The 26,944-nt window shown below is 38.0% G+C and overlaps 1 protein-coding gene across 15 annotated transcripts in view; it reads right to left on the bottom strand.

Annotated features, from left to right (window-relative positions):
• CADPS2 (calcium dependent secretion activator 2) overlaps positions 1–26,944 on the bottom strand; it is a 535,106-nt gene that overhangs the window by 205,516 nt on the left and 302,646 nt on the right. The window lies entirely within an intron of this gene.

Genomic DNA, 26,944 nt, shown 5'->3' with positions numbered 1-26,944 from the left:
ATACAAGGACTGAAGGGCAGAAACCAGGTTCTGGTGGCACCACATAATGACCCCGGTAAAAGCTGGAAGGGGGCTAATGAGGACATTTCTCTCTCTGCACTTCCCTTAAATTTCTTCCGCACACATGAAATATGGATCTCATACAAAATACCCAGAAAAGTCTCATGTTATTTCATGCCAATTAACAAACTGCTAACACGTCATGCTAATAAAAAAAGCAATTGACCTAAGTAGAAGGGCTAATTAAATGGAGTAAGATAATTAAACGATTCTCAATATGTAATCAAAAATTATGGCTGGAAGTGTTTCACAATGTTGTCTTTTTGTTTTCAAGTGTCTGCCTATCGGCAAAATTCTAATCAGTGTATCCATATGCATAAAAGACAGATTCAGTGCAGATGTTAATTTGTTGCATGATAGAAATCAGGTGTTCAATTACAAATAATGGGGTGTATGAGAGAACGTCCAAGATTTCCATTTAGCTGAACACATGCATCTCAACCGACAAATGATTGCAAAGCATTCTTACTGGAATTAGCTACTAACGTACACCCAAGGCACATCACATTCAACTCCTTTATTATCCTCATTATAGAATATTCACATCTCCAGCCCTGTGTAGTCCCTAATTTGCCACTGATTTAGGAGTCTGAATATGTGATGCTCTAAATTCTATTTATTGAACTCTTTTAAAAGGATGATTGTGATTTTTATCTAAGCTCTAGAGCATTTTAACGCGAGGACTTTTGTTACCTAATCTTACACTTAAATCATCAAAACCATTTGCTTTTGTACTGAGGTAAATTCCTTGAACTAGGATAATTCTAAGCTTTTAACATGTAAAAGCCTATTCCACAAAGCCCTCCCAACAGAGTACTTAAATGTTATTTTAGCAAAATACCTACATGGAGGGGATCAACTTACTTACTTGGCTAAAAGATGTTATACAGATTTGCTTCTTATATCATTTATGGCCAAGACACAGACTTAAAACATACTTATGAATTAAGGTATTCATCATGGCACGTCTAGAGATGGATGCAATTCAGAGGGTAAATATTAGACCAATGCTGGGTTATGTCCTAAATGAAGACCCTAATGTTTAGGATTTTCCAATTGGTTATTCAGTAGCCAATAGGGCCAGGCCTCTAAAACCTTACTATCAAATAACCAAAAAGTGACAACTGAAAAGATCATTTAATTAGATGGTAGAGTAACAGCAATGTCCATTAATGAGGACTTCATTATTTTAAAAGAACATATGAAGAAGGTTTAAAAAATATTTTAAAAATTCCTTTCATTCTCTTATCTCAATGAAATCAATTTAAAAATATGTAATTCCTTAAGGTCCCTTACTCATTAAAAAATAAGTGCTATTTCTGAGTATGTGGCAGCCAGCAAAGCCTTAAACATTATTCAAAGGTAAGAACAGAAAGAGATGATTTCTATAAACCAAGAGAGGCAAAATGGTGACCTTATGGGCCAAATCTGGCCTGCAGATGTGCTTTGAAAGCACCGCATTAAAAATATATAGTTTGAATTGCTTTTCATGTTCTCTTCATTCCCGTGATCCTGACTATTCCACTTTTCCTGACCTTATACTTAATTGACTTCATGCATTTATTTGATTTGCCTGGCCTTCCGCAGCATTTGACTCTTGTGAACTTGCAATGTAATCACTTCTGAGAAGTATTGTGTTATTAGGCAGTGCTGTCTAGTGGTTTAGGCACAAGCTCTAGAATCAAACAGGTTTAAACCACAGTCACTTAACGAGTTATAGGACTCTGATCAAATTCCTTAACTTCCTTTGCCTCAGTAATCTCTCTGCAAATTGATGTAATAGTGACATCAGTATCAAATGATATATATAAATGCATCATATAAATCACATAAAACATCACATCAAATTGTAACATTATTTTGATGTCACATATTTTATAAGAAATAATATGCTTCATCTTGCTAATTAATAGTATAATAAATGTGAAGTCTAAAAGGGTAAAATTCTGGGGTGCCTTGGGTGGCTTAGCCAGTTAAGCAACCAGTACAATTTCACATCAGGTCATGATCTCGCGGTCATGAGACTGAGCCCTGTGTCGGGCTCAGCGCTGGGCATGGAGCCTGCTTAAGATCCTCCTCCTTCCTCTCCTTCTTCCGATGTGCACGCATGCACGCTCTCTCAAAATGAATAAATAAATAACGGATAAAGAACACTCTACGAGATAATGGATACATGTCCTATTTAAATAACTGCTTGCTGCTGTCAAGGACTCTTCCCAGTATGTTCACGAGACTTGTACAGAAAGGGCACAAGTTATTATTCATATTGACCACACATTCCTTTAAGAACTAATGAAGAATATAACTGCACCACTGATGAAGACACATATATTTAAAACTTTGACAAGAATCCCAAGGCAATTAGATCTTGTTTTAAAGAATACCAGTAAAATTGCAGGTTGATGGGATGCAATATTGAACCTAACATCACCAAAAGTGACTCACATGTTTTTTGGAGCCTTTATGGAACTTTTCAAAACTTTCACTATGAGTCTTACTCTTACTTTTCCAACCATACTTGAGGATGAGGGGATAATAAGACCTTAGAAGAAATTCCAGGTAGGAGGACGCTGGGCTCACCGCATCCTGCTGATCACTTAGATTCCACCCCCACCTGCCTAAATAACCCAGGAAACCACCAGAAGACTAGCAGAATGGATTCTCCAGAGCCAAGCGCAGATGAGAGGCCCACGGAAGAGGGTAGGAAGGGCGGAGAGGCAGTGCGCCCTCCACAGACTGGCGGGAGGGAGCCGGGCGGAAGGGCAGCCCGCCGGCCAAGCAGAGCCCCCGAGTCTGGCTGGCAAAAGCAGAGGGGCTGGATGGAGAGTGTTCGGACAGCGAGCAGGACTTAACATCTGGAAAGTTATAAGCTAACAGCTCTGCACAGAGAACGGGAGGGCTGGAGGACAACGGGAGGGAGAGTTGTTGAGCCCTGGACAACAGAGCGCAGCTTGCAGCTTGGCGGGGAACAAAGGCGCTCACCAGCGCCATCTCCCTCGCCCATCCCCCAGCCGAAACCACAAAGGGAACCAGCTCCTGGAACTTACTTGTACCACGCAAACACCCAACGCTGTGCTTCTGCGGATCCATCCCTCTGGCGAGTCTGACACCCCCCCCCCCCCTCCCCGGTGCAGGGCCCCTCCCAAAGTGGATCTCTGAAGAAAAAGCGAGCTGAGCCTGCCCCTCCTGCCCCTGTGCACCTTGCCGATCCACCCCAGCTAATAAACCATGATCCTCAGCACCACAAGCCTGGCAGTGTGCAAGTAGCCCAGATGGGCCACGCCACCCCACAGTGAATCCCACCCCTAGGAGAGGGGAAGAGAAGGCACACACCAGTCTGACTGTGGCCCCAGTGGTGGGCTGGGGGCAGACATCAGGTCTGACTGCGGCCCCGCCCACCAACTCCAGTTATACACCACAGCACAGGGGAAGTGCCCTGCAGGTCCCTACCACTCAAGGGACTATCCAAAATGACGAAACGGAAGAATTCCCCTCAAAAGAATCTCCAGGAAATAGCGACAGCTAATGAACTTATCAAAAAGGATTTAAACAATATAACAAAGTGAATTTAGAATAATAGTCATAAAATTAATCGCTGGGCTTGAAAACAGTATAGAGGACAGCAGAGAATCTCTTGCTACAGAGATCAAGGGACTAAGGAACAGCCAGGAGGAGCTGAAAAATGCTATTAATGAGCTGCAAAATAAAATGGAGATGACCACAGCTCGGATTGAAGAGGCAGAGGAGACAATAGGTGAACCAGAAGACAAAATTATGGAAAAAGAAGAAGCTGAGAAAAAGAGGGATAAAAAAATCCAGGAGTATGAGGGGAAAATTAGAGAACTAAGTGATGCACTAAAGAGAAATAATCTACTCATAATTGGTATTCCAGAAGAGGAAGAGAGAGGGAAAGGTGCTGAAGGGGTACTGAAGAAATCATAGCTGAGAACTTCCCTGATCTGGGGAAGGAAAAAGGCATTGAAATCCAAGAGGCACAGATAACTCCCTTCAGACATAACTTGAATCGATCTTCTGCATGACATATCATAGTGAAAATGGCAAAATACAAGGATAAAGAGAAAATTCTGCAAGCAGCTAGGGATAAATGTGCTCTAACATATAAAGGGAGACTGATAAGACTAGTGACGGATCTCTCTACTGAAACTTGGCAGGCCAGAACAGAATGGCAGGAAATCTTCAATGTGATGAACAGAAAAAATATGCAGCTGAGAATCCTTTATCCAGCAAGTCTGTCATTTAGAATAGAAGGAGAGATAAAGGTCTTCCCAAACAAACAAAAACTGAAGGAATTCATCACCACTGAACAAGCCCTATAAGAGATCCTAAGGGGGATCCTGTGAGACAAAGTACCAGAGACATCACTACAAGCATGAAACCTACAGACATCACAATGACTCTAAACCCATATCTTTCTATAATAACACTGATTGTAAATAGACTAAATGCTCCAACCAAAAGACATACGGTATAAGAATGGATAAAAAACAAGACCCATCTATTTGCTGTCTACAAGAGACTCATTTTAGACCTGAGGACACTTTCAGATTGAAAGTGAGGGGATGGAGAACTATTTATCATGCCACAGGAAGTCAAAAGAAAGCTGGAGTAGCCATACTTATATCAGACAAACTAGACTTTAAATTGAAGGCTGTAACAAGAGATAAAGAAGGTCATTATATAATAATTACAGGGTCTATCCATCAGGAAGAACTAACAATTATAAATGTCTATGCGCCGAACACGGAAGCTCCGAAATATATAAAACAATTACTCACAAACATAAGCAACCTTATTGACAAGAATGTGGTAATCGCAGGGGACTTTAATACCCCACTTACAACAATGGATAGATCATCTAGACACATGGTCAATAAAGAAACAAGGGCCCTGAATGACACATTGGATCAGATGGACTTGACAGATATATTTAGAACTCTGCATCCCAAAGCAACAGAATATACTTTCTTCTTGAGTGCACATGGAACATTATCCAAGATAGATCACATACTGGGTCACAAAACAGCCCTTCATAAGTACACAAGAATTGAGATCATACCATGCATACTTTCAGACCCATAATGCTATGAAGCTTGAAATCAACCACCGGAAAAAGTCTGGAAAACCTCCAAAAGCATGGAGGTTAAAGAACACCCTACTAAAGAATGAATGGGTCAACCAGGCAATTAGAGAAGAAATTTAAAAATATATGGAAACAAATGAAAATGAAAATACAACAATCCCAATGCTTTGGGATGCAGCAAAGGCAGTCCTGAGAGGAAAATACATTGCAATCCAGGCTTATCTCAAGAAACAAGAAAAATCCCAAATACAAAATCTTAACAGCACACCTAAAGGAAATAGAAGCAGAACAGCAAAGACACCCCAAACCCAGCAGAAGAAGAGAAATAATAAAGATCAGAGCAGAAATAAACAATATAGAATCTAAAAAAACTGTAGAGCAGATCAATGAAACCAAGAGTTGGTTTTTTGAAAAAATAAACAAAGTTGATAAACCTCTAGCCAGGCTTCTCAAAAAGAAAAGGGAGATGACCCAAACAGATAAAATCATGAATGAAAATGGAATTATTACAGTAAATCCCTAAGAAATACAAGCAATTATCAGGGAATACTATGACAAATTATATGCCAACAAGCTGGACAACCTGGAAGAAATGGACAAATTTCTAAACACCCACACAGTTCCAAAACTCAATCAGGAGGAAATAGAAAGCTTGAACAGACCCATAACCAGTGAAGAAATTGAATCAGTTATCAAAAATCTCCCAACAAATAAGAGTCCAGGACCAGAGGGCTTCCCTGGGGAATTCTACCAGGCATTTAAAGCAGAGATAATACCTATCCTTCTCAAGCTATTCCAAAAAATAGAAAGGGAAGGAAACCTTCCAGACTCATTCTATGAAGCTAGTATTACTTTGATTCCTAAACCAGACAGAGACCCAGTAAAGAAAGAGAACTACAGGCCAATATCCCTGATGAATATGGATGCAAAAATTCTCAATAAGACACTAGCAAATCGAATTCAACAGCATATAAAAAGAATTATTCACCATGATCAAGTGGGATTCATTCCTGGGATGCAGGGCTGGTTCAACATTCGCAAATCAATCAACGTGATACATCACATTAATAAAAGAAAAGATAAGAACCATATGATCCTGTCAATCGATGCAGAAAAGGCATTTGACAAAATTCAGCATCCTTTCTTAATAAAAACCCTTGAGAAAGTCAGGATAGAAGGAACATACTTAAACCTCATAAAAGTCATTTATGAAAAGCCCACAGCTAATGTCATCCTCAATGGGGAAAAACTCAGAGCTTTCTCCCTGAGATCAGGAACACGACAGGGATGTCCACTCTCACTGCTGTTGTTTAACATAGTGTTGGAAGTTCTAGCATCAGCAATCAGACAACAAAAGGAAATCAAAGGCATCCAAACTGGCAAAGATGAAGTCAAGCTTTCACTTTTTGCAGATGACATATAATACATGGAAAATCCGATAGACTCCACCAAAAGGCTGCTAGAACTGATACATGAATTCAGCAAAGTTGCAAGATACAAAATCAATGTACAGAAATCAGCTGCATTCTTATACACTAATAATGAAGCAACAGAAAGGCAAATAAAGAAACTGATCCCCTTCACAATTGCACCAAGAAGCATAAAATACCTAGGAATAAATCTAACCAAAGATGTACAAGATCTGTATGCTGAAAACTATAGAAAGCTTATGAAGGAAATTGAAGAAGATATAAAGAAATACAGAAACATTCTGTGCTCATGGGTTAGAAGAATAAATATTGTTAAAATGTCAATACTACCCAAATCTATCTACACATTCAATGCAATCCCAATCAAAATTGCACCAGCATTCTTCTCGAAGCCAGAACAAGCAATCCTAAAATTTGTATGGAACCACAAAAGGCCCCGAATAGCCAAAGTAATTTTGAAGAAGAAGACCAAAGCAGGAGGCATCACAATCCCAGACTTTAGCCTCTACTACAAAGCTGTAATCATCAAGGCAGCATGGTATTGGCACAAAAACAGACACATAGACCAATGGAATAGAATAGAAACCCCAGAACTAGACCCACAAAAGTATGGCCAACTCATCTTTGACAAAGCAGGAAAGAACATCCAATGGAAAAAAGACAGTCTCTTTAACAAATGGTGCTGGAAGAACTGGACAGCAACATGCAGAAGGATGAAACTAGACCACTTTCTTACACCATCCACAAAAATAAACTCAAAATGGATAAAGGACCTGAATGTGAGACAGGAAACCATCAAAACCCTAGAGGAGAAAGCAGGAAAAGACCTCTCTGACCTCAGCCGCAGCAATTTCTTACTTGACACATCCCCAAAGGCAAGGGAATTAAAAGCAAAAATGAACTACTGGGACCTCATGAAGATAAAAAGCTTCTGCACTGCAAAGGAAACAATCAACAAAACTAAAAGGCAACCAACGGAATGGGAAAAGATATTTGCAAATGACATATCGGACAAGGGGCTAGTATCCAAAATCTAAAAGACCTCACCAAGCTCCACACCCAAAAAACAAATAATCCAGTGAAGAAATGGGCAGAAAACATGAAGAGACACTTCTCTAAAGAAGACATCCAGATGGCCAACAGGCACATGAAAAGATGCTCAACGTCGCTCCTCATCAGGGAACTACAAATCAAAACCACACTCAGATATCACCTCACGCCAGTCAGAGTGGCCAAAATGAACAAATCAGGAGACTGTAGATGCTGGCGAGAATGTGGAGAAATGGGAACCCTCTTGCACTGTTGGTGGGAATGCAAACTGGTGCAGCTGCTCTGGAAAACAGTGTGGAGGTTCCTCAAAAAATTAAAAATAGACCTACCCTATGACCCAGCAGTAGCACTGCTAGGAATTTACCCAAGGGATACAGGAGTACTGATGCATAGGGGTACTTGTACCCCAATGTTATGGCAGCACTCTCAACAATAGCCAAATTATGGAAAAAGCCTAAATGTCCGTCAACTGATGAATGGATAAAGAAATTGTGATTTATACACACAATGGAGTACTACGTGGCAATGAGAAATAATGAAATATGGCCCTTTGTAGCAATGTGGATGGAATTGGAGAGTGTTATGCTAAGTGAAATAAGCCATACAGAGAAAGACAGATACCATATGGTTTCACTCTGATATGTATTCTGAGAAACTTAACAGAAACCCATGGGGGAGGAGAAGGAAAAAAAAAAAAAGAGGTTAGAGTGGGAGAGAGCCAAAGCATAAGAGACTCTTAAAAACTGATAACAAACTGAGGGTTAATGGGGGGTGGGAGGGAGGGGAGGGTAGGTGATGGGCATTGAAGAGGGCATCCTTTGGGATGAGCACTGGGTGTTGCATGGAAACCAATTTGACAATAAATTTCATATATTAAAAAATTTTAAAAAATGTGTAATCAGCAGTTAACATCACTTCAAATATATAATCATAGAATTAAAAGGAGAAATTAACAAATAAAAAAAAAAAGAAGAAGAAATTCCAGACTACCTCTCACTATTGTGGAAAGGGAGAAAACCTGTAATAGGGCAACGTGCTCTCATAGAAATCATGTTTGTGATTGGGTTTCTCCGGACACAAATTTTGTCATAATATAATCTCTACAGAGTAAGACATAAGACATAAGACAATGTTAAACATTTAAATATTTTCAAGAACGAAAGACAATGTCGTTTAGAGAGAAAATTATGAAACACTGTCTCATCAAAAAGAGAACATCAATAAGGGAATAGAAATTATTTAAAAAAATTCTGGAGTTTCAAAGTAAAAGCAATTAGAAAAACACTACAAGGACTCAATAGTAGGTTGAGCTGGCAGAAGAATCCATAGGCATTAAAATAGGTAATTGAGGTTACCCAGTCTGAGGAACAGAAGAAGATGGAGAGGGGAGGAAAAACAGAGCACCAAATGGCTGAGAGATCTGTGGAGTCCCATGCAGCAACCAACATACACATAACAGAAGTCTCAGAAGGAAAGCCAGAAATAGTATTTGAAGAAATAATGGCCAAAAACTTCCCAAATTTGATGAGAAATATTAGTTTACACACCAAGGAAGTTCAATAAACTCTGCGGAGAATAAACTTAGAGATCCGACAGATTCACTGTTCCCCTCAAAATCTGTGGCCTACAAATTAAAACCCATGGCACAAATGTTGAATATTTTACATCTGTGAAATTTTTTTTGGCTAGATAAGAAAGAATGTGCTTGTAACATGATATGTGCTCTAGCCATGTCACATAAAATATCTGTATCTATTCCAACTTTAAAACAAGAAAACATTTTCTTTCTTCTTTCATCCCACTGTTAGGTAGACATCATTTTCGAGGCCAACTACAGTTGTTAAACTTGTTAAGTATCTGTGTATGAATGCTATCAACTGTCTTCAATTTACAGATCATGAATTTGGTAATCCGTGTCTTTGCCAATGCTGCAAATATTTAAATTTAAAATAACTTTAACAAAACATTGTATCTATGAATGTAAGGATGGTTTACCGTCAGAAAACCCACCAATGTAAATCACCATACAGATGGTTAAAGAAGAAAAATAGTACTACTAACGTGATAGGAGAAAGTGTTTGCATTTGATAAAGTTCAACCATGTTTGGTTTAAGAAATTTAGTAAAGCTGCATACCAAGAACATAAAGCAAATATGCCTAATGAAAGAAATTTCAGATATGGTGATGGTTAATATTATGGATCAACTTGCCTGAGCCCCGGGGGGTGCCCAGATATTTGCTGAAACATTATTTTGGGTGTTTCTTTGAGGATTTTTTCTGGATGAAATTAACATTTAAATTGGTAGCCCTTCGACTGCTCTCTTGAAAGTGGGTGGACCTCATCTTAGTTGAAGGCCTGAATAGAACAAAAAGCTGACCCTCCCTCCAGTAAGACCCACTTCTCCTGATCCTCTTTCAAATAAAACATCAAGTCCTGTCTGATGGCCTTTAAACTGGGACATCGGTTCTTCCTGGTTCTAAAGTAACTTGTGGCTTTCAGATCTTAGCTCTCTAGATTTTGGAACTGCCAGACTCCATAATCACACGAGCCAATCCCTTATGATATATGTAATACAAACACACATGTGTGTGTATCCTGCTGGTTCTGTTTTTCTGGACAATCCTGACTAATAGATTTAGCTCTAAGACTGGGAAAAAGCCAGTTTGCCCACTGCCACTTCTAACTAACACAACACTAGAGGCACTGGCCCATAGAATAAAAAAAAGAGAAAGGACACTAAATTAAGAAGAAAAAAATGGCTCCTTGCAGAGGACAGAAAAAGACAAGTGGTCAGATTAGCTTACTACAATCAATACCCTGCTTATACCACAAAAGCAAAGGTCGAAGGACGGATTGCCTTCCACATGCAATGTGGGAAAACTGGCTTTTTGAGAAAATTTGGAGGCCTTTCTCATACCATATTCCAAAGCAAGCTCTATATGGGTTAAAGACTTAAAAATTAAAGATAAATCTGTAAAACCAAACGAAGAAAATGAAAGATTATTCCCGGGATTTAGAGATGAAGGATACTTTTAAAACAACTCCAAAAGCACAAACACATGGGAAAAAAAATTGATGGATTTGACTATTAAGCATTTCTGTTCAAGAAGGTTATTCAGAAGATTAAAGGTAAGAGGCTATCTGTCATAGCTGAAGCCAACAAAAGATTATCTAAAATCTCTCTGTCCAGCAGAATGAACAAGTGTGGCTATTTACATTTAAATTAACAAAAATTAATTAATAAAATAAAAATATTGGCTCCTAGCTACATTTCAAGTGTTCAAAAATCACATCATCCCCACATTGTGATAAGCCTGAAACACAATAATGAAAAAATACCAATACTCCAGAAAGAAATTTAGGAATTCAACTTAGCTTCATAGTGGTTTAACCTACTGGATAGTCCAGGTCCATATTTCCATCACTGAAGTTGAACTGGACAATGTTGATAGAGAGAAAGAACATTTTACAACAATGAAAAATATTTTCAAGTGAACTGGCAGAGGAGAGGAACATATGAATCAGAAAAGAAGACTAACTAGTGGAAACACATAGGAATAGATATTCAAGCTTATTAAATATAATCAAACACTATTTCACACTCATCAGAAAAAGCAAAAAATTAGAAAGGTCTATATATGAATTTTGGGTATGGATACAGGGATGTAGGACTGTAAAGAAGAACAGATAATCTGGAAAGTAAACCTGGAATACTTGACGAAATTAAGTATGTGTATGTCTGATTCTTGGTTACATGTGGTGGACAAATTCTTACTAGGCCTACAAGTGGACAGAAACAAAGATCTATTTAATATCTATTAAGATGATGGACTGGAGACAATTCAGGTGTTCATCGTTAGAGGATTGCATAGGTAAAATGTAACAGATATTAGGGAATATAAGAAGGAATGACCTAGAAGAATATATAACAACGTACACAGGTCTTAACAACTTAATCTCGAACTTAAATACTTTATTCCTGAATTTTAAAAGTCCACTGAATCATGGCTACATTTGTAAGTTGCCACGTAGTGATAACAGAACAATTCATACATTATAATGTAACTATATGTTGACATCATTATTCATTAAAGGTTTTTCCCAAATTGTGATAAACACCAAAACAAAATACCAACATCTCATAAATCTCAAAAGGAATTCAGGAATTTAACTCGGTGTTATAGCAATTTAAAAACCATACTAAGTTTTATGATACTATGAACTCCATTCTTTCAAGTTCAATAATCTAATAAAAATTAAATTGTACCAAATTAAAGAAACATTAAAAATTTTATGATTGTTAACCTTTCTTAACCATAGATCATTTTAACAAAGTCTGTTGTGGGTATGTTCTTGAATTTGGAACTAAATTTATATCTCAGCTCTTACAAATATTCAAACTAATTATTTCAGAATGAATGTAGAATGACACTTTAATTAGTAATGCGTCCCCTGGCAATTAAGATTCTCCTACTTGTCTCAGCAATTAAAATGGCAAGGCATATTATTAAGGTCTCATGATTCTTCATACCTCTTCCTGTCAATTACTATGAGAAACATTAGAGGGATGATCACAGCTATACTCTATTCACCGAGAATTTGGTAGCAGGATAAACACTTTTTCCTCCCTGCCTAGTAATTTTTCATTTCATGCATATTACCTATCAATCACTAATGCAATTTGTACTCTGTATCACAAAGTTCAATTTTTCATTTTTTATAACTTATTACAACCAATTGATCAAGTTGTGGGAATAATTTTAATTAAGAAATATTTTTTAACCCATTTATTCATGCTAGGACTTTAATGATAGAACATTAAAGTGGTTGATAATAGCAGAAATATCAGTGCTGAAAAGGAGACATCTAAAACTACTCTAAATTGAATATGTTAATATGAAAATATATGCTCAAGTCATTAATGCTGCTGATAGGATCAGAGAGACAGACTTTTAATTTTTAAATGCCTAAATTTTTAAAGGATTATGAAGTAAACTTTTATCTCCTTTTTGATGTTTTTCTTACAAATCATTTTTTTGTAATATATATTACTACTGTAATATGAAAATATCTTAAACTTACACGGTATAACATGTAACTTAACACTCTGATTCTCTCAGATATACTCAGTAAGTCGAAAGTTTAAACCTCTGAGTGAACAATGCATAGTTATCTGTAACCAAGTGCAAGTTTTGGAACTATAAACAAAATGTCCACAGTTGCATCCTATTTAAGGTCAAGGAAAAGACTAAACATATGGGAAACTTGTTTTTCCTCTGCATAAAAAGATGTATTTGTGGGGTGCCTGGGTGGCTCAGTCAGTTAAATGACCAACTCGTGATTCCAGCTGAGGTCATGATCTCAGTCAGTGAGACTGAGCTGTGGGTTGAGCTCTGCACTGATAGCACAGAGGCTGCTTGGGATTCTTTTCCCCTCTGCCCCTTCCCCACTCGTACTCACTCTCTCTCAGAAATAAATAACTAAAAAAAAAAAACCCAATTTGTGTCCAAAGCAAACACTGGTATGGCAAAGCACAACAACCTTATCCATATTCTCTGCAGTATTTACAACTGAAACAGTATTGGTTTTGTTTTTGTTTTTTGTAGCCATCTTATTCATTTTATACTACTTTACTCATTTCAGGTCCAATCCTTACTTTTTAAATTGAGGTACAAATGACCTAAAACTTTAGTTTTAGGTGTACAACATAATGATTCGATACTTGTGCATATTACGAAATAGTCATGGCAAGTCTGGTTAACAGCCATCACTACATAGAAATTGTTTTTTTCTTGTGATGAGAATTTTTAAGATCTACTCCCTTAGGTGTTGTTTAAATTTGCAACACAGTATTATTAACTACAGTTACCATGCTGTACATTCTACATTCCCATGACTTACTTTATAACTTGAAGTTTGTACCTTTGGACTCCCTTCACCTAGTCATTTTTTCTGCCTTGGTTATTATAGTCTCCATCAGCCTAGAAATCTGGATGACTCAGGTTTGATCAGCTTTCCTCCTCTATCACTTTTCACATTTCATGCAAAGAGCTGAGCCCTTTCATCCTTTTAAAATTTGTTTCGTTTAATAAAAATTCATAAGCACAATTCTTACTACCATTACCTACTGGGACAATATTTTTCAGTCAACAGATATTATTCCCAAATACTCATATTCTTGTGCTTTCAGAGCAGAGTGACCAATGAAAATTATACTCAATCAAGCTAAACACTTGTGTGTGCATACTAATACCCACAAAGAATAAAAAGTTAATTTTTTTTGTTTTTGAGAGAGAGAGAGAATATGCATGTGTGTGAGCAGAGAAGAGGGGCTGAGGGAGAGGCAGAAAATTTTAAACAGGCTCTCTATTTAGCGTGGAGCCCGACATGGGGCTCCATCCCATGATGCCGGGATCATGACCTGAGCTAAAATCAGAGTTCGAAGCTCAATTGACTGAGCCACCCAGGCACCACCGCCCCCCCCCCACCTCAAATTGCATATTTTAGAAGTGTTTTTGAATTCTGATATAAGGGCTTTTGGAAACAGCTTCAAACCACCAATTAAAATAGATTCTGTGAATCACTTATTTGTATCTTGTCAACTGGGATGTCAAAGTCACGGAAGAAGCAATCATCTGTAAGACCATTACATTCTCTATATATTTTGCCAGCTTGTTTTCCATTTTACGGTTCTCTTCATCTTCTAAGTCTATACTGTTAGGTTAACAACTGTTCTAATTCAGTGGGAGAATTAGCTCCACTGTATCTAATGTATTTCTCCTGATTAATGTTTCTTAAGTATTACTCTTTTTCTTAAAGTAAACTCTACTCCCAACATGGAGCGTTTGAACTCATGACCCTGAGCACAAGAGATGCATGCTCTGAGCCAGCCAAGCACCCAAAGAATTACTACTCTTATAACAAACTGCACCCATCCATTCTTTGGCTCAGAATCTGGCACATGGTTATCAATAAATCACTTGATGAAACCATGCCTGTATTAAGCATCGGGTCAAACAATGGTGACTAAGAAGCGCCAGTCTACAAGGTGTTAATCCCAACTGGAGAGAGTGTGAATGGTTATAATTCTATAACAGAACACTCTCAGGCTATCTATGAGCACAGATTCGGGATGCCCACATCAGTCTGAAGTGGAAACATGAGGTCAAGGAATTTTTATATTGCCTCTTAATTTGAAAGTACATAAAAATGAACCAGTTGTCAATACTTAATTTGTATCCACTATGTTCTGAAGTGTGTGGGCAAAGTAACAAAGGAAAAAGTATACCTTCCCTACCTTCAGGAGATAATACAGCTATACACATAAAATATATGAAAATCTAACTATCAAAAGAAGGTACTATGTGGTAAGAGCCAAAGATGGCAAAACAATCTCACATTCAACTGGAGGAAATTGCTACAACTGTTGTTAAAACTTGAAAAAGTTTAGCATTATCTTGTAAAGAGAACTTTTACATTCTCATCAATTCACTCTTAGGTACACACTAAAGAGAAAGAAAATATATGTACCAAGAGATAAACACAAGATGTTTATAGTAGCACTTCCTGAAGCAGCCAAAATCTGGAAACTACTTAAATGCCCATTATGATAAAGTGCATAAATCATAGTATATTTATAGAAAGGCATATTATACAGGAAAGATTACATACACTATTACATGTATAGATCAATATGGGATACTGCACGGGCCAAAGGATTATGACTAATCCAATTCTGTGCATCTGATCTATAGAAGAAAAAAGTGAACAGGATTTAGTAGCAAGACAACAGTGCACAGTATCAGCCTTTGCAGTGTAACATATCATCCTCAACTTGGCACCTTAACACATCAAGCATTTATTATTTCTCATAAACCTATCATTCACTGAGCATTACTACTGATATGATCAGGGCTCTACATGACCCACTCCTTGACCTATGGTCAGCTACAAATTGGCTAGCCAGCTTCGTTTATTCTGTCTGGGCTCACTCATGTCTGAGACCTTGGCCAGAAAAACTGGGCTCATTCATTTCTGTTCCTCTGACAGTCAAACCCATAGGTCATCTCACGATGAAGGCAGAGAGCAAGAGAAGAAGTGAAAATGCACAGGTGCTTTTTCAAGCCTCTGCTTATGCCCAGTTTCTACTGTTCCAGGGGCCAAAGCAAGTCACATGGCTGAGCCCAACGTTGGAAGGAACAACATAGATATAGGACAAAGGATATAGTTTAGGAGGCACCTGGGTGGCTCAGTCAGTTAAGCATCAGACTCTTGATTACAGCTCAGGTTATGATCTCACAGTTCATGAGACCGAGCCCCGCGTCAGGCTCTGCACTGACAGCTCAAAGACTGTTCAGGATTCTCTCTCTCAAAATAATTAAACAAACTTAAAAAAAAAAAAAAGATATAGAGAGTCCATATATTGGGTCCACTTTCACAATCAACCTACCATATGTACAAAGAATGAATTTTCTCAATAAGCATATCTCTTCCAATAGAACAAAAGGCAGATTCGGCTGACTAAAGAGTTTTAAATAAGGAAGGTTGTAGGCAGACAGAATGAAAGCCCAGTCTTCTGGTGCAAGTAAACCAGTGAAATGATGACCAGTTCCCTCAAAATCAGGGTGCGGGGAGGGACAAAGTTAGTTGGCAGTCAGCAGACCATCTGCTCATGAGAAAGACTATAGAGAAAACCAATTTTCTTGGCACATCTGTACTAATGTGAGAAAACAGATAACCTAGTACTGGACCAGTACCAGGAGAAGAAATAGGACTGAGTTAGTTAAAGCATGTTTGGGTATATGAACAGACTGATTTGGCTGAAGCTGGGGGTTTGCCTGGAGCACTAAAAGGAGAAACAGAAACATCAGATAGGGCCAGATTTTTGAAGAATTTGAAGGCAAGGATATAGAATGTGAATCTCATCCCATTAGCAACAAAAAGCACTAGAACTTTTTTAGTAAAAATATAAATAGTACTCCTAAATTTCCTGATTGGTTTTGGAAAACAGGTGAGTGCAGGAAGATCACTACAAAAATTATTAGAACAGGTGTTTTTGTCAGGGTAGAGATGGAATTGAGAGAAGGAATGGAAAGGGATTTTCTGTGGCAAATACTAAAGACAGCTAGGGATTAATTAATATCAGTGAACAGAAAGTAGTTAAAGATGAACCTAAAAATCCAACCGGCAAAAAGAAGCTTGCCAATTTCACAAAGGTGGAAATAGCTGATACTCAAATTTTCTGTTACCTTTCTGACTGGTCTACTGTTGTACCCTCTAGCCCACTGTCAAATTGAAAAAAAATTTTCAAAAGTACTGATATATGAAATAAGCAAAGACAATAAAAGATACATTCATAAAGACAACACAGATTTTTTTTAAATCATGAATATAAGTTATTTTCTTCTGATTTGAATATTAATTTACTCCTAAGGATCTACAAGATTCCAGGATGAGTGATTAGACATTTTAATACTCCTGAACTCTATGCTCTGTTCATGTAATTAACATGGGTATCAATTAAAGTTGTGATGATTCTTTTTTTTTTTTTTAAAGTAGGCTTCATAGCCAGCATGGAACCCAATGTAGGGCTTGAACTGATGATCCTGAGATCAAGACCTGAGCTGATATCAAGAATTGGATGCTTAACCAACTGAGCCACCCAGGTGGCTGGTGATGATTCTTTTTATAATCAAAACATCCATCCATCCACCCATGCAGCTGAAACAGATTCATTAGCTATCTTCCCCATCATCAACATAATGATTTTCGGGCATCTCAAATATGGTGTTGATAGAGAACTGTGGTTGTGAAGTTATATCCTGTCACCAATACCCATTTTGCTAAACTCTATGATCATAAAGAGAGGATTAGGAAGTATTCCTTATAACCAGATGGGATTTGTGAAAAGAATGCCAGGATTAAAATACACTGGCAGATGAGTTGGGACTACTTTTGAAGAGATTTGTTTCTGTATTTTCAGGTGCTGTTCTACCCATCCCTACTTTCCACTAACACCCATTTTCTTCCCTTTGGACCTCGTCATTACCCCCAACTCCCAATCTATTTTGCTCTCCTCGTCATGGGCTTCCAACAAGGCCAGCTTTACAGCAATAAATGTCGACCAGGTTCTTTTTAGGTATGGTCCTTCACTACTGCCAGGCTTCATCCTGTTTTCTAATTCATGTAATGTTCAGGCTCCTAAGTTTCTTCCTGTTTTGGACCCAAACCACACTCTGGCCCCTGCACAATCTTCACTCAGGTTGACAACAGGCAGAGTTCTTTTGCTCACTCCCTCCTCCCTTCTGCTCCCCTCCCCGGATATATCCATGACTCTTTCTGTCTCAGATGATCAAGGCACTGGCTTCTTTTTAATTTCTCTTTGTTCTTCTTTGTCAGTTGTTGGGGAGAATATTTTCATGAAATGTTTTTTTTTTGAGCCAATGTAAATGGAGAAGTGTTCATGAAATAGAAAAACAATAAACCCTGAAATAAATAGGACTTCAATCTGGAATTCCCATAGGAGAAAGAAAGCAAAAGTTTTACTGATTCCACAAAGACAGCATAAACAATGCTCAAATCTAGTTTTCTTTTGGCCTTTAGTATCGGTTATACAGCATTCTTGTATACAAACACCGGGATATACTCCTACCCACAGGAAGTGTTGCTGAAACTCCTCCTACAGTTCCACCATGTATCAAAGAAATGGTCAAAACAGAAAATGTTGACAGATAATATTACAAATCTACTTCCTCCATCATAGGCAAAAAAAGGAAGTCTCACTCTAGAGAATAATGACTTTGAACTTGAAGTTTTTTTAATTTTTTTTTTTTTTTTTTTTTTCTTATTTTAAGAGAAAGAGAGAGAAGAGAGAAGAGAGAATCCCAAGCAGGCTCTGCACTGTCAGCGCAGAGTCCTTTATGGTGCTCAAACTCATGAATGGTGAGCTCCCGACCTGAGCCAAAATCAACAGTCAGAAACTTAACCAACTGAGACACCCAGGCACCCCTTGAAGTGCTTTTGAACAATACATTTTCTTTTTATAATAGTCTTCAGATTTCTAGTCCTATAGAAATTGTAAATTTCTATAATTTCTATATTTCTAATTTTTTAAAAATTTTTTTTAAACGTTTATTTATTTTTGAGACAGAGAGAGACTGAGCATGAATGGGGGAGGGTCAGAGAGAGGGAGACACAGAATCCGAAGCAGGCTCCAGGCTCCGAGCAGTCAGCACAGAGCCCGACGCGGGGCTTGAACTCACGGACCGCGAGATCATGACCTGAGCCGAAGTCGGCCGCTTAACCGACTGAGCCACCCAGGGGCCCCTATATTTCTAATTTTCTTTTGATAATAGTCTTCAGATTTCTAGTCCTATAGAAATTTCTAAATTTCTATAATTGTAAAAACCTATTGTAAATCCTCTGGGGAAATAATATTTTGAAGCATATTCCAACAAACTTACAGTGGTACCAATTAGATAATACTATAATTTGAAGTTTCTATCCCATCAATCCAACACTTATTTTGAATGTAAAAGAACTGTGAACTTAAGTTCTGCATTCTGTTCTTTCTTTGGAAAAGAAAACATCCACTCAAGTATTTATTTAGCTTCTACTAAGCAATAGACGCTTTTCTTAAAAAACTAGGTTTAAAAATAGCAGTAAGGCCACGGAAATTTCCCTACTGAAATTAGATTTGGTTGGGAGGGCTACGTTAATAGCAAATCATCCAAACGGAAGTAACATTGTAGTAATGAGATAGTCAAACAACAGGCAGTAAATAGTATCAAGTAATGATAAGAGCTTAAGAAAGAATGAACCAGAGTGCGTGGGTGGCTATGTAGGTTGAGTGACCCACTCTTGATTTTGGTTCCGATCATATCACCTCATGGTTGGTGAGCTCAAGCCCTGTATAGGGCTCTGCACTGACAGCCAGGAGACTGCTTGGGATTCTCTCTCTCTCTCTGCACCTCTCCTGCTCGCATGATCTCTCAAAATAAACAAGAAAATAATGAAGCTAGTTAGAAGAGAAAGTTGGCAGTGAGGAAAGAAAGGCACTATTCTGTGTGGGGTGGGGAGGATGGGCCCCTGTGCAGAGATCATACCTGACCAAAGAACTGACAGGTGCGGGGGCAGAGGTCGGGGTAAAAGCATTCTTTAAGTGTCCACCACACTGCCAAAGGCAAGTACCAGGAACCACTTGAGAACATTCATGAAGAATCCTTGGAACCCCAACCTCAATGATGCCAATCTTTCCCAGCAACTGTTTTCATAAAACATTAGCATATTTAATTATTCAAGGACACGAAGGTCTTGGATGCTATTGTAACTACAAAACACAAGTCTTTGAATCGTTAAGTATTGAGTAAGCTTTTCTCAATCCCTCTTTAAATGAAGCATGTATACAACCAACTTAAAACACCCAACAAAATGAAAACTTACATAGTATGTAAAAATTACTGTGAACAATAACTTACTGAAAAGTGGACAAGTTTTAATACTTCCAAACCTAACAGGCTGCTTAAAGCTATAGAGGATCAACACTCACCTAAAGATTTAAGAAAATTAAAATCAGCAACTGCCCTAAACTTACAAAAGACACGACTAGTTGTTTAAAATATCATGCTTTGCTTTGAAAGCATCTGCCATTTTAAAAATAAGTTAGACTGTAGTGGGCTAAAATAAAGGGAAAAGTTCTATCTTCTTCTCACTTGCTATGAAATAATCTCCAGATGTTTTTTTTTTTTGAGAACTTGAGCTTATCTGAATGCTCTTACATAATATTTTCTAGTTTTCTCCATGGACATACAGAAGACAAAACAAAGTTAACAGCAAAACGTACACATACGAACTACCACCACCACCTACGTCCATAACTGTCAAAAAAATTAAAGCAGAGGGCCCTAATGGGGGGACATAATTTTTATATTCTGAAGGAATTCAGATTTGCTATTTTCCCATATGTCTTTGGGCATCTTCTTCCAAATACAATCGAACTATGTTGTTAAACTTAGGTTTTATTATACCTCATGGGACTACAGTTTTTTAAAAATAATGTTTATTCTAGTAACAACTGTTACTAGGTGATCAAGCACTTACTGTGTAGCAGGCACTGTGCTACATGCTTTCTGAGTAGATCTCATTTCCTGCTGAGGACAATCCAACTTTATAGTTGAGAAAAGTGAGGCCATGAGAAGCTAGGTATGACCAAGTTTGCATAAAAATGACAGGGCTCAAGTATGAACCCAGGTCTAACTCCAAAGCCTGTGTTCTGAACCCCCACTGTACCCTGTGCCTCTTGTTTACGGAAATGTCCTTAAAGAGAATGGTATGCCTTGAAAATCATTTACCTGTTTCTATTCTATCCCAGGAATACGAACTATTTCTATTTTACTTTCCTTAAGACACCTACTTTTAGCTTTAAAATAAAAAATTGAAAGAAATTTCAGAGCTGGAAGAAAACTGTAAGTTTTTTGTTTTTTTTTTTTAACAAGCTCAATATGCTGCTTTAAAGATGAAGCTAAGGAGGCACAGGACTAAAGACCCAGAGCAACCCGTAGGCAGAGCAGGCTAGAGCCTAGGTTACCCACAGGCCAGTCCCCTCTACTACTCAGTAGCAGCCCTGATGGATGCTTGAGAAGGAGCAAGAGAAAGTTGCCAGAGGTGCAGCTGAGATGGAAATGGTGCCCTTTTAATTAATTCACTTAGTTGTGAATGGGGTTTCTAAATGAAATTCCTTCAAAGACTTTATTAGGATCATATGGAGGAAAGACTGCTGCTCAAAAAGTTTCATCTTCCCTTTTAAGACCACCTTTCATCTTTAGAGCATCCTTTTGGGACAAGGCAGTAAAAAAAAAGGGGGGGGAGGACGACAGCCTAGAGCCGATAAAGATGTGGTGTATATATACCACCCCCCCCCCACACACAATGGAATATTACTTGGTGATCAAAAAGAATGAACTCTTGCCATTGCAACAACGTGGATGGAACTAGAATGTATTATGCTAATCAAAATAAGTCAAAGAAAGACAAATACGTTTTTTAACTCATATGTGAAATTTAAGAAACAAAACAGATGAACATAGGGGAAGGGAAGGAAAAATAAGATAAAAACAGATGGAGACAAACCATAGGAGACTCTTAAATACAAAGAACAATCCAAGGGTTGCTGGTGGGGTACTGATTGGGTGGGGGGATGGGCTAATTGGGTGATGGGCATTAAGAAGGGCACTTTTTGGGATGAGCACTGGGTGTTATCTGTAAATGATGAATCACTAAATTTTACTCCTGAAATCATTATTAGACTATATGTTAACTAACTTGGATTTAAATTTTTAAACATTGGAAAGAAGTGAAGGATCCAGAATAAATAGGAAATAAAGAATGTTAACTGGAAAAAAAAAAAGAAAAAGGTGTTCTATGTATTCATCACCACCTGAGACCCAAGGCCCAGATCACTCTATAGCAACATTCTAATAATATGAGGGCCTAAACAAAGTATTTAGCTGGTTGGTAATAAGATTTAATCCAAATGTTTCTCTACCATCCATTTCCTGACATGCAGTTCTGAGTAATATTCGTCCATGCATGACGATTGCAGGATGGGCAAGAAATACTTTAGTGAGTAGAACAATCTATTATACCCCACAGAAACTAACTTCAAGGATTGACCCTCCCCACCCTTATCAAGATCAAGTGATAGTCCATCTTCAACCGTAGATTGGAACAAATCCTAGCTAACATGTACTTCTCCAAAAGACTTGTTTTAATTATTATTATTTTAATGTTCGCTTTTTTATTGACAGACAGAGAGAGCATGAGCAGGGAGGGGCAGAGAGAGGAGACGATAGAATCTGAAGTAGGCTCCAGGCTCTGAGCTGTCAGCACAGAGCCTGACACGGGGCTCAAACTCACAAACCACGAGATCACAACCTGAGCTGAAGTCGGATGCTTAACGGATTGAGCCACCCAGGTGCCCCAGATTTTTTTTTAAAGGAATGGATTTTGAGAAGAAAAAATATGGGGCAGACAGGTAGGAAACAGAAAATACAAATGTAAGCTGTTTTGTTAATTGTTTTATTACCGCAATAAGTTCATATAGAGAATAACCCGTACAAAACATGATAAAGGTTCAAAGATGCAGGTGTTCCTATAGGCAAGGCTGAGGTTTCAGTCTCTGGTATTTGGAATTTAGGCTGCAGTCCTTGTTCTTGGATGGATCACTGGGTGTGTGACACAGACTGTGCTTTAAACCAAATTTGGCCCAGGAAGCAGACATTTCATGTGTCACCTAACTACCAAAGTTCCTCCCCACAACGCAGGGCCAGGTGGGATTGTACTTAGTATGGTCCACAAGGGTCTTCGCTATGTCCTATTTCTCCAGTGCTGAGTAACACTCCACCCAGTCCTATTCTGTCTTCTCTGATGTACCAGCATTTTTTATCATGGTGCTTTGGTTTTTGTTTTGTTTCATATTGTAAATATTTAAGATTTATTTTTCCTTCTTTTAGTAAGTGTCTCAACCCAAACACATACCTTCTTTAGGGTTTTATCAATAGCTAAAACATTTTGGGTATTTCTGTGAGCTAGATAGCTACTTTTAAGTTTATTTATTTTGAGAGAGACAGAGAACACGGAGGTGGTGCAGAGAGAAATCTGAAGCAGGCTCTGTGCCAACAGCAGGGTGTCTGATGTGGGGCTTGAACTCACAAACTGTGAGATGATGACCTGAGCTAAAGTTGGACACTTAACCAAGTAAGCCACCCAGGCGCCCAAGCCAGCTACTCTTGAAAGCACATTATACACACTAAGATACTACTTCTCCATATATGAAAAACCCACAGCTATTATCATATGCAATGGTAAAAAATTGAAAGCTTTTCCTCTCAGATCAGGAAGAAGACAAGGATGTCCACTCTCACCACTTTTATTCAGCATAATACTGGAAGTCCTAGTCACGCCAACAGACAAGAAATAAAAGGTATCCAAACTGGGAAGAAGTAAAAGTGTCACTATGTGCAGATGACGTGATACTATATACAGTAAACCCTAGAGATTCAACCAAAAAACTACTAGAACTGGTAAATGAATTCAATAACGTTGCAGGATACAAAACTATTATATAGAAATCTGTTGCATTTCTATACACAAATAATCAAGTAGCAGAAAGAGAAATTAAGAAAACAATCCCATTTACAACTGCATCAAAAAAAAAAAAAAAGGCTAAAATGAACTTCACCAAGGAGACGAAACATTGGGACTCTGAAAACTATAAAGCACTGATGAAAGAAATGGAAGAGGACACCAACAAATGGAAAGCTATTCCATGCTCATGAATCAGAATATTGTGGAGACACCCATCCTACCCAATCTACAGATTCAACACGATCCCTGTCAAAATATCAACATCTTTCATAGAACTAGAACACTGGCATTTGTATGAAACCACAATAATCTGATTTAAAAATAGATCTGAATAAAAATTTTTCTAAAGAAGACATACGGAACATTTTCTAAAGACGACTTGAAAAGGTCCTGATGATCACTAATTATCAAGGAAACACAAATCAAAACCACAATGAGGTACCCTCTCACATCAGGATGGCTAGTATCAAAAAGAAATATCAAGTATTGGTGAGGATGGGGAGAAAAAGGAACCATCATAAACTGGTAATAGGAATATAAGTTGGTGCAGCCACTGTGGAAAAACGTATGGGGGTTCCTCAAAAAATTAAAAATAAAAACTCCATACAATTCAGTAATTCCACTACTGGGTATTTACCTAAAGAAAACAAAAACATTAATTTGAAAAGACATATGCACACTTTCTTTACCGCAGTTTTATAATAGCCAAGATATAAAAGCAACCCAAGTGTTGAGTAAAGATGTGGTATCTATATCCAATGGAGTATTATTCAGCCATAAAGAATGAGATCTTGCCATTTGCAACAACAAAGATGGGCCCACGGGTATTAAGCTAACTGAATGAAGTCAGAGGAAGTCAAACACCATATCATTTCACTTACATGTGTTATCTAAAAAAATAAATGAAGAAAAAGAAAAAAAAACCCAGACTCTAAAAATACAAACTCTGGGAACTGATGGTTCCCAGAGGGGAAATGGATGAGAGGATCAGTGAAATAAACAGGATTAAGAGGTACAAACTTCTGGTTATTAAATAAATTCATGGCGATAAAAAGTACAGCATCACACAATATTGTAATAACGTTGTATGGGGACAGGTGACGAATACGGTTACCGTGATGAGCACTGAGTAACGTATAGACTTGTTAAAGCTATGTTGTACACCTGAAACCAATATAAGATTGTATGCTAATTACATTGCAATAAAAAAATAAAATGCTCCTCCTCTAAATAATTCTATGAGTTACGTTCTACCAACAATTTCATTTTGCAGATGAAGAAACTGAGGCAGAGAGAGGTTTTACAACTTTCCCAAGATGCCATAGCTATTGGTGGAGCCAGGATATGAAGAGAGGCAGTCTCCAGAGCACGTTCCTAAGCCACACCAAGTCTTTAAATATTGGATGGTTGGTTAAGTGTCCAATTCCTGATTTTGGCTCAGGTCATGATCTCATGGTTCGTGAGAACGAGCCCTGCATTGGGCTCTGGCCTGACAGCGTGAAGCCTGCTTGGATTTTTGCTCTCTCTCTCTGCCCCTCCCCCACTCATACATCCTCTCTCAAAATAAACTTAAAAAAAAGTAATAGGACAAACACTGGATGGACAGGAGTCTTTCAAGGCCATCTTAAGGAAACCTCTCAAATAAATTTCCCTAATAAATTAGTTTTACCAAATATCTGATTACCTACCTTGTGTGTGTGTGTGTGTGTGTGTGTGTGTGTGTGTGTTTATTTTTGAGAGACAGGGAGGGAGGAGAGGGGGAGAGAGAGGGAGACACAGAATCTAAAGCAGGCTCCAGGCTCCCAGCTGTCAGCATAGAGCCTGACCTAGGGCTTGAACTCATTGACCTTGAGATCATGATCTGAGCTGAAGTCAGACACTCAACCGACTGAGCCACCCAGGCACTCTAGTGATTATCTACTGTTAATTAAAAGAAAACCTGTTTGATCTTTAGTTTGATAATTGCATTCTTTCATCATAATAGTATAACTATATCACAAAAAAACCTATAAAATCAAGAAAAATTTACACATAGTTGCATTATTCTATTTAGTATATTTAGTGTATTTCATTTCTAAATTTTTATATGCATCTGTTTTTTAACATTACTATCAGAGTATAAACAATTCTACGATGTGTATTTTCAAATTACTTTTCTACAAAAGCAGCCTGATGCTTCAGTCAGTCTCCATACTTCCTTATCATTAGAAGATTGACATGAATCCCCAAATGTCTTATCTTCTCAGGCTGTCCTCTGGGGAGCTGAAGGGACCATTCAAATGTTCTAGTCTGATGTCCCCTTTAGCAATTGATGAAACCAGGCCAGGACAGGTGCAGTGACTTATCCAAGTTAGTGACAGAACTGAGACCCAAACCCAGTGCCCTGGGCTCGACACCTATACTTGTCGTATACAACTACTACCGCACTGCCCTCCACCTGCACTACCGTGCAGTCACGTATCTGAGGAATCAACTAAATGTCTGTAACTAATGTTCAAATTTTTCCCGACCTCCCACAATGCTCATTAACAAGCCCAAGAGCTTTAATTTATAAACTCGGTGATAATATTTTAAAATTTTTGAATGTGTGCAAATAGAAAAACTGTATAATAAAAGGCACCAATAAAGGAGATGGAACTGGTCTATTATAATTCTGTATGTTAACTGTTTATAAAATATTTTAAATTATTCCTAGTTTTCACTGTAATTTTTTAAGAAGTGCCCTAAATTCATTAGGATAACCTATGAGTATGGTCTGGGGTTCCTGAAAGAAAATTTTACAAGACCTCAATTCTACTTTTAGTTGTTTGGCCTCACATGCTTTTAAGATGCTCAGATAGGACACTGAAGGATGCCTAAAAGCAAGACAGCATAGTTATTTGATGCATGAAAAACAACTTAAAATGTCACTCCCTGGAGAAAAATCTCGAGAAAGCCACATTTAAGCTTAAAGTTAAAGGCAAACTAATTTATTTTTTTTTTCAATATATGAAATTGTCAAATTGGTTTCAATACAACACCCAGTGCTCATCCCAAAAGGTGCCCTCCTCAATACCCATCACCCACCCTCCCCTCCCTCCCATCCCCCATCAACGCTCAGTGGCAAACTAATTTATTACAGGAGAAATCCGAGAAGGTTTTGCAAAGAAGTTAAAACAT

The sequence above is a fragment of the Acinonyx jubatus genome, chromosome A2, assembly GCF_027475565.1.
Source record: "Acinonyx jubatus isolate Ajub_Pintada_27869175 chromosome A2, VMU_Ajub_asm_v1.0, whole genome shotgun sequence".
NCBI classification, from domain to species: Eukaryota; Metazoa; Chordata; class Mammalia; order Carnivora; family Felidae; genus Acinonyx; species Acinonyx jubatus.
This window is presented reverse-complemented; position numbering and strand designations above follow the sequence as displayed.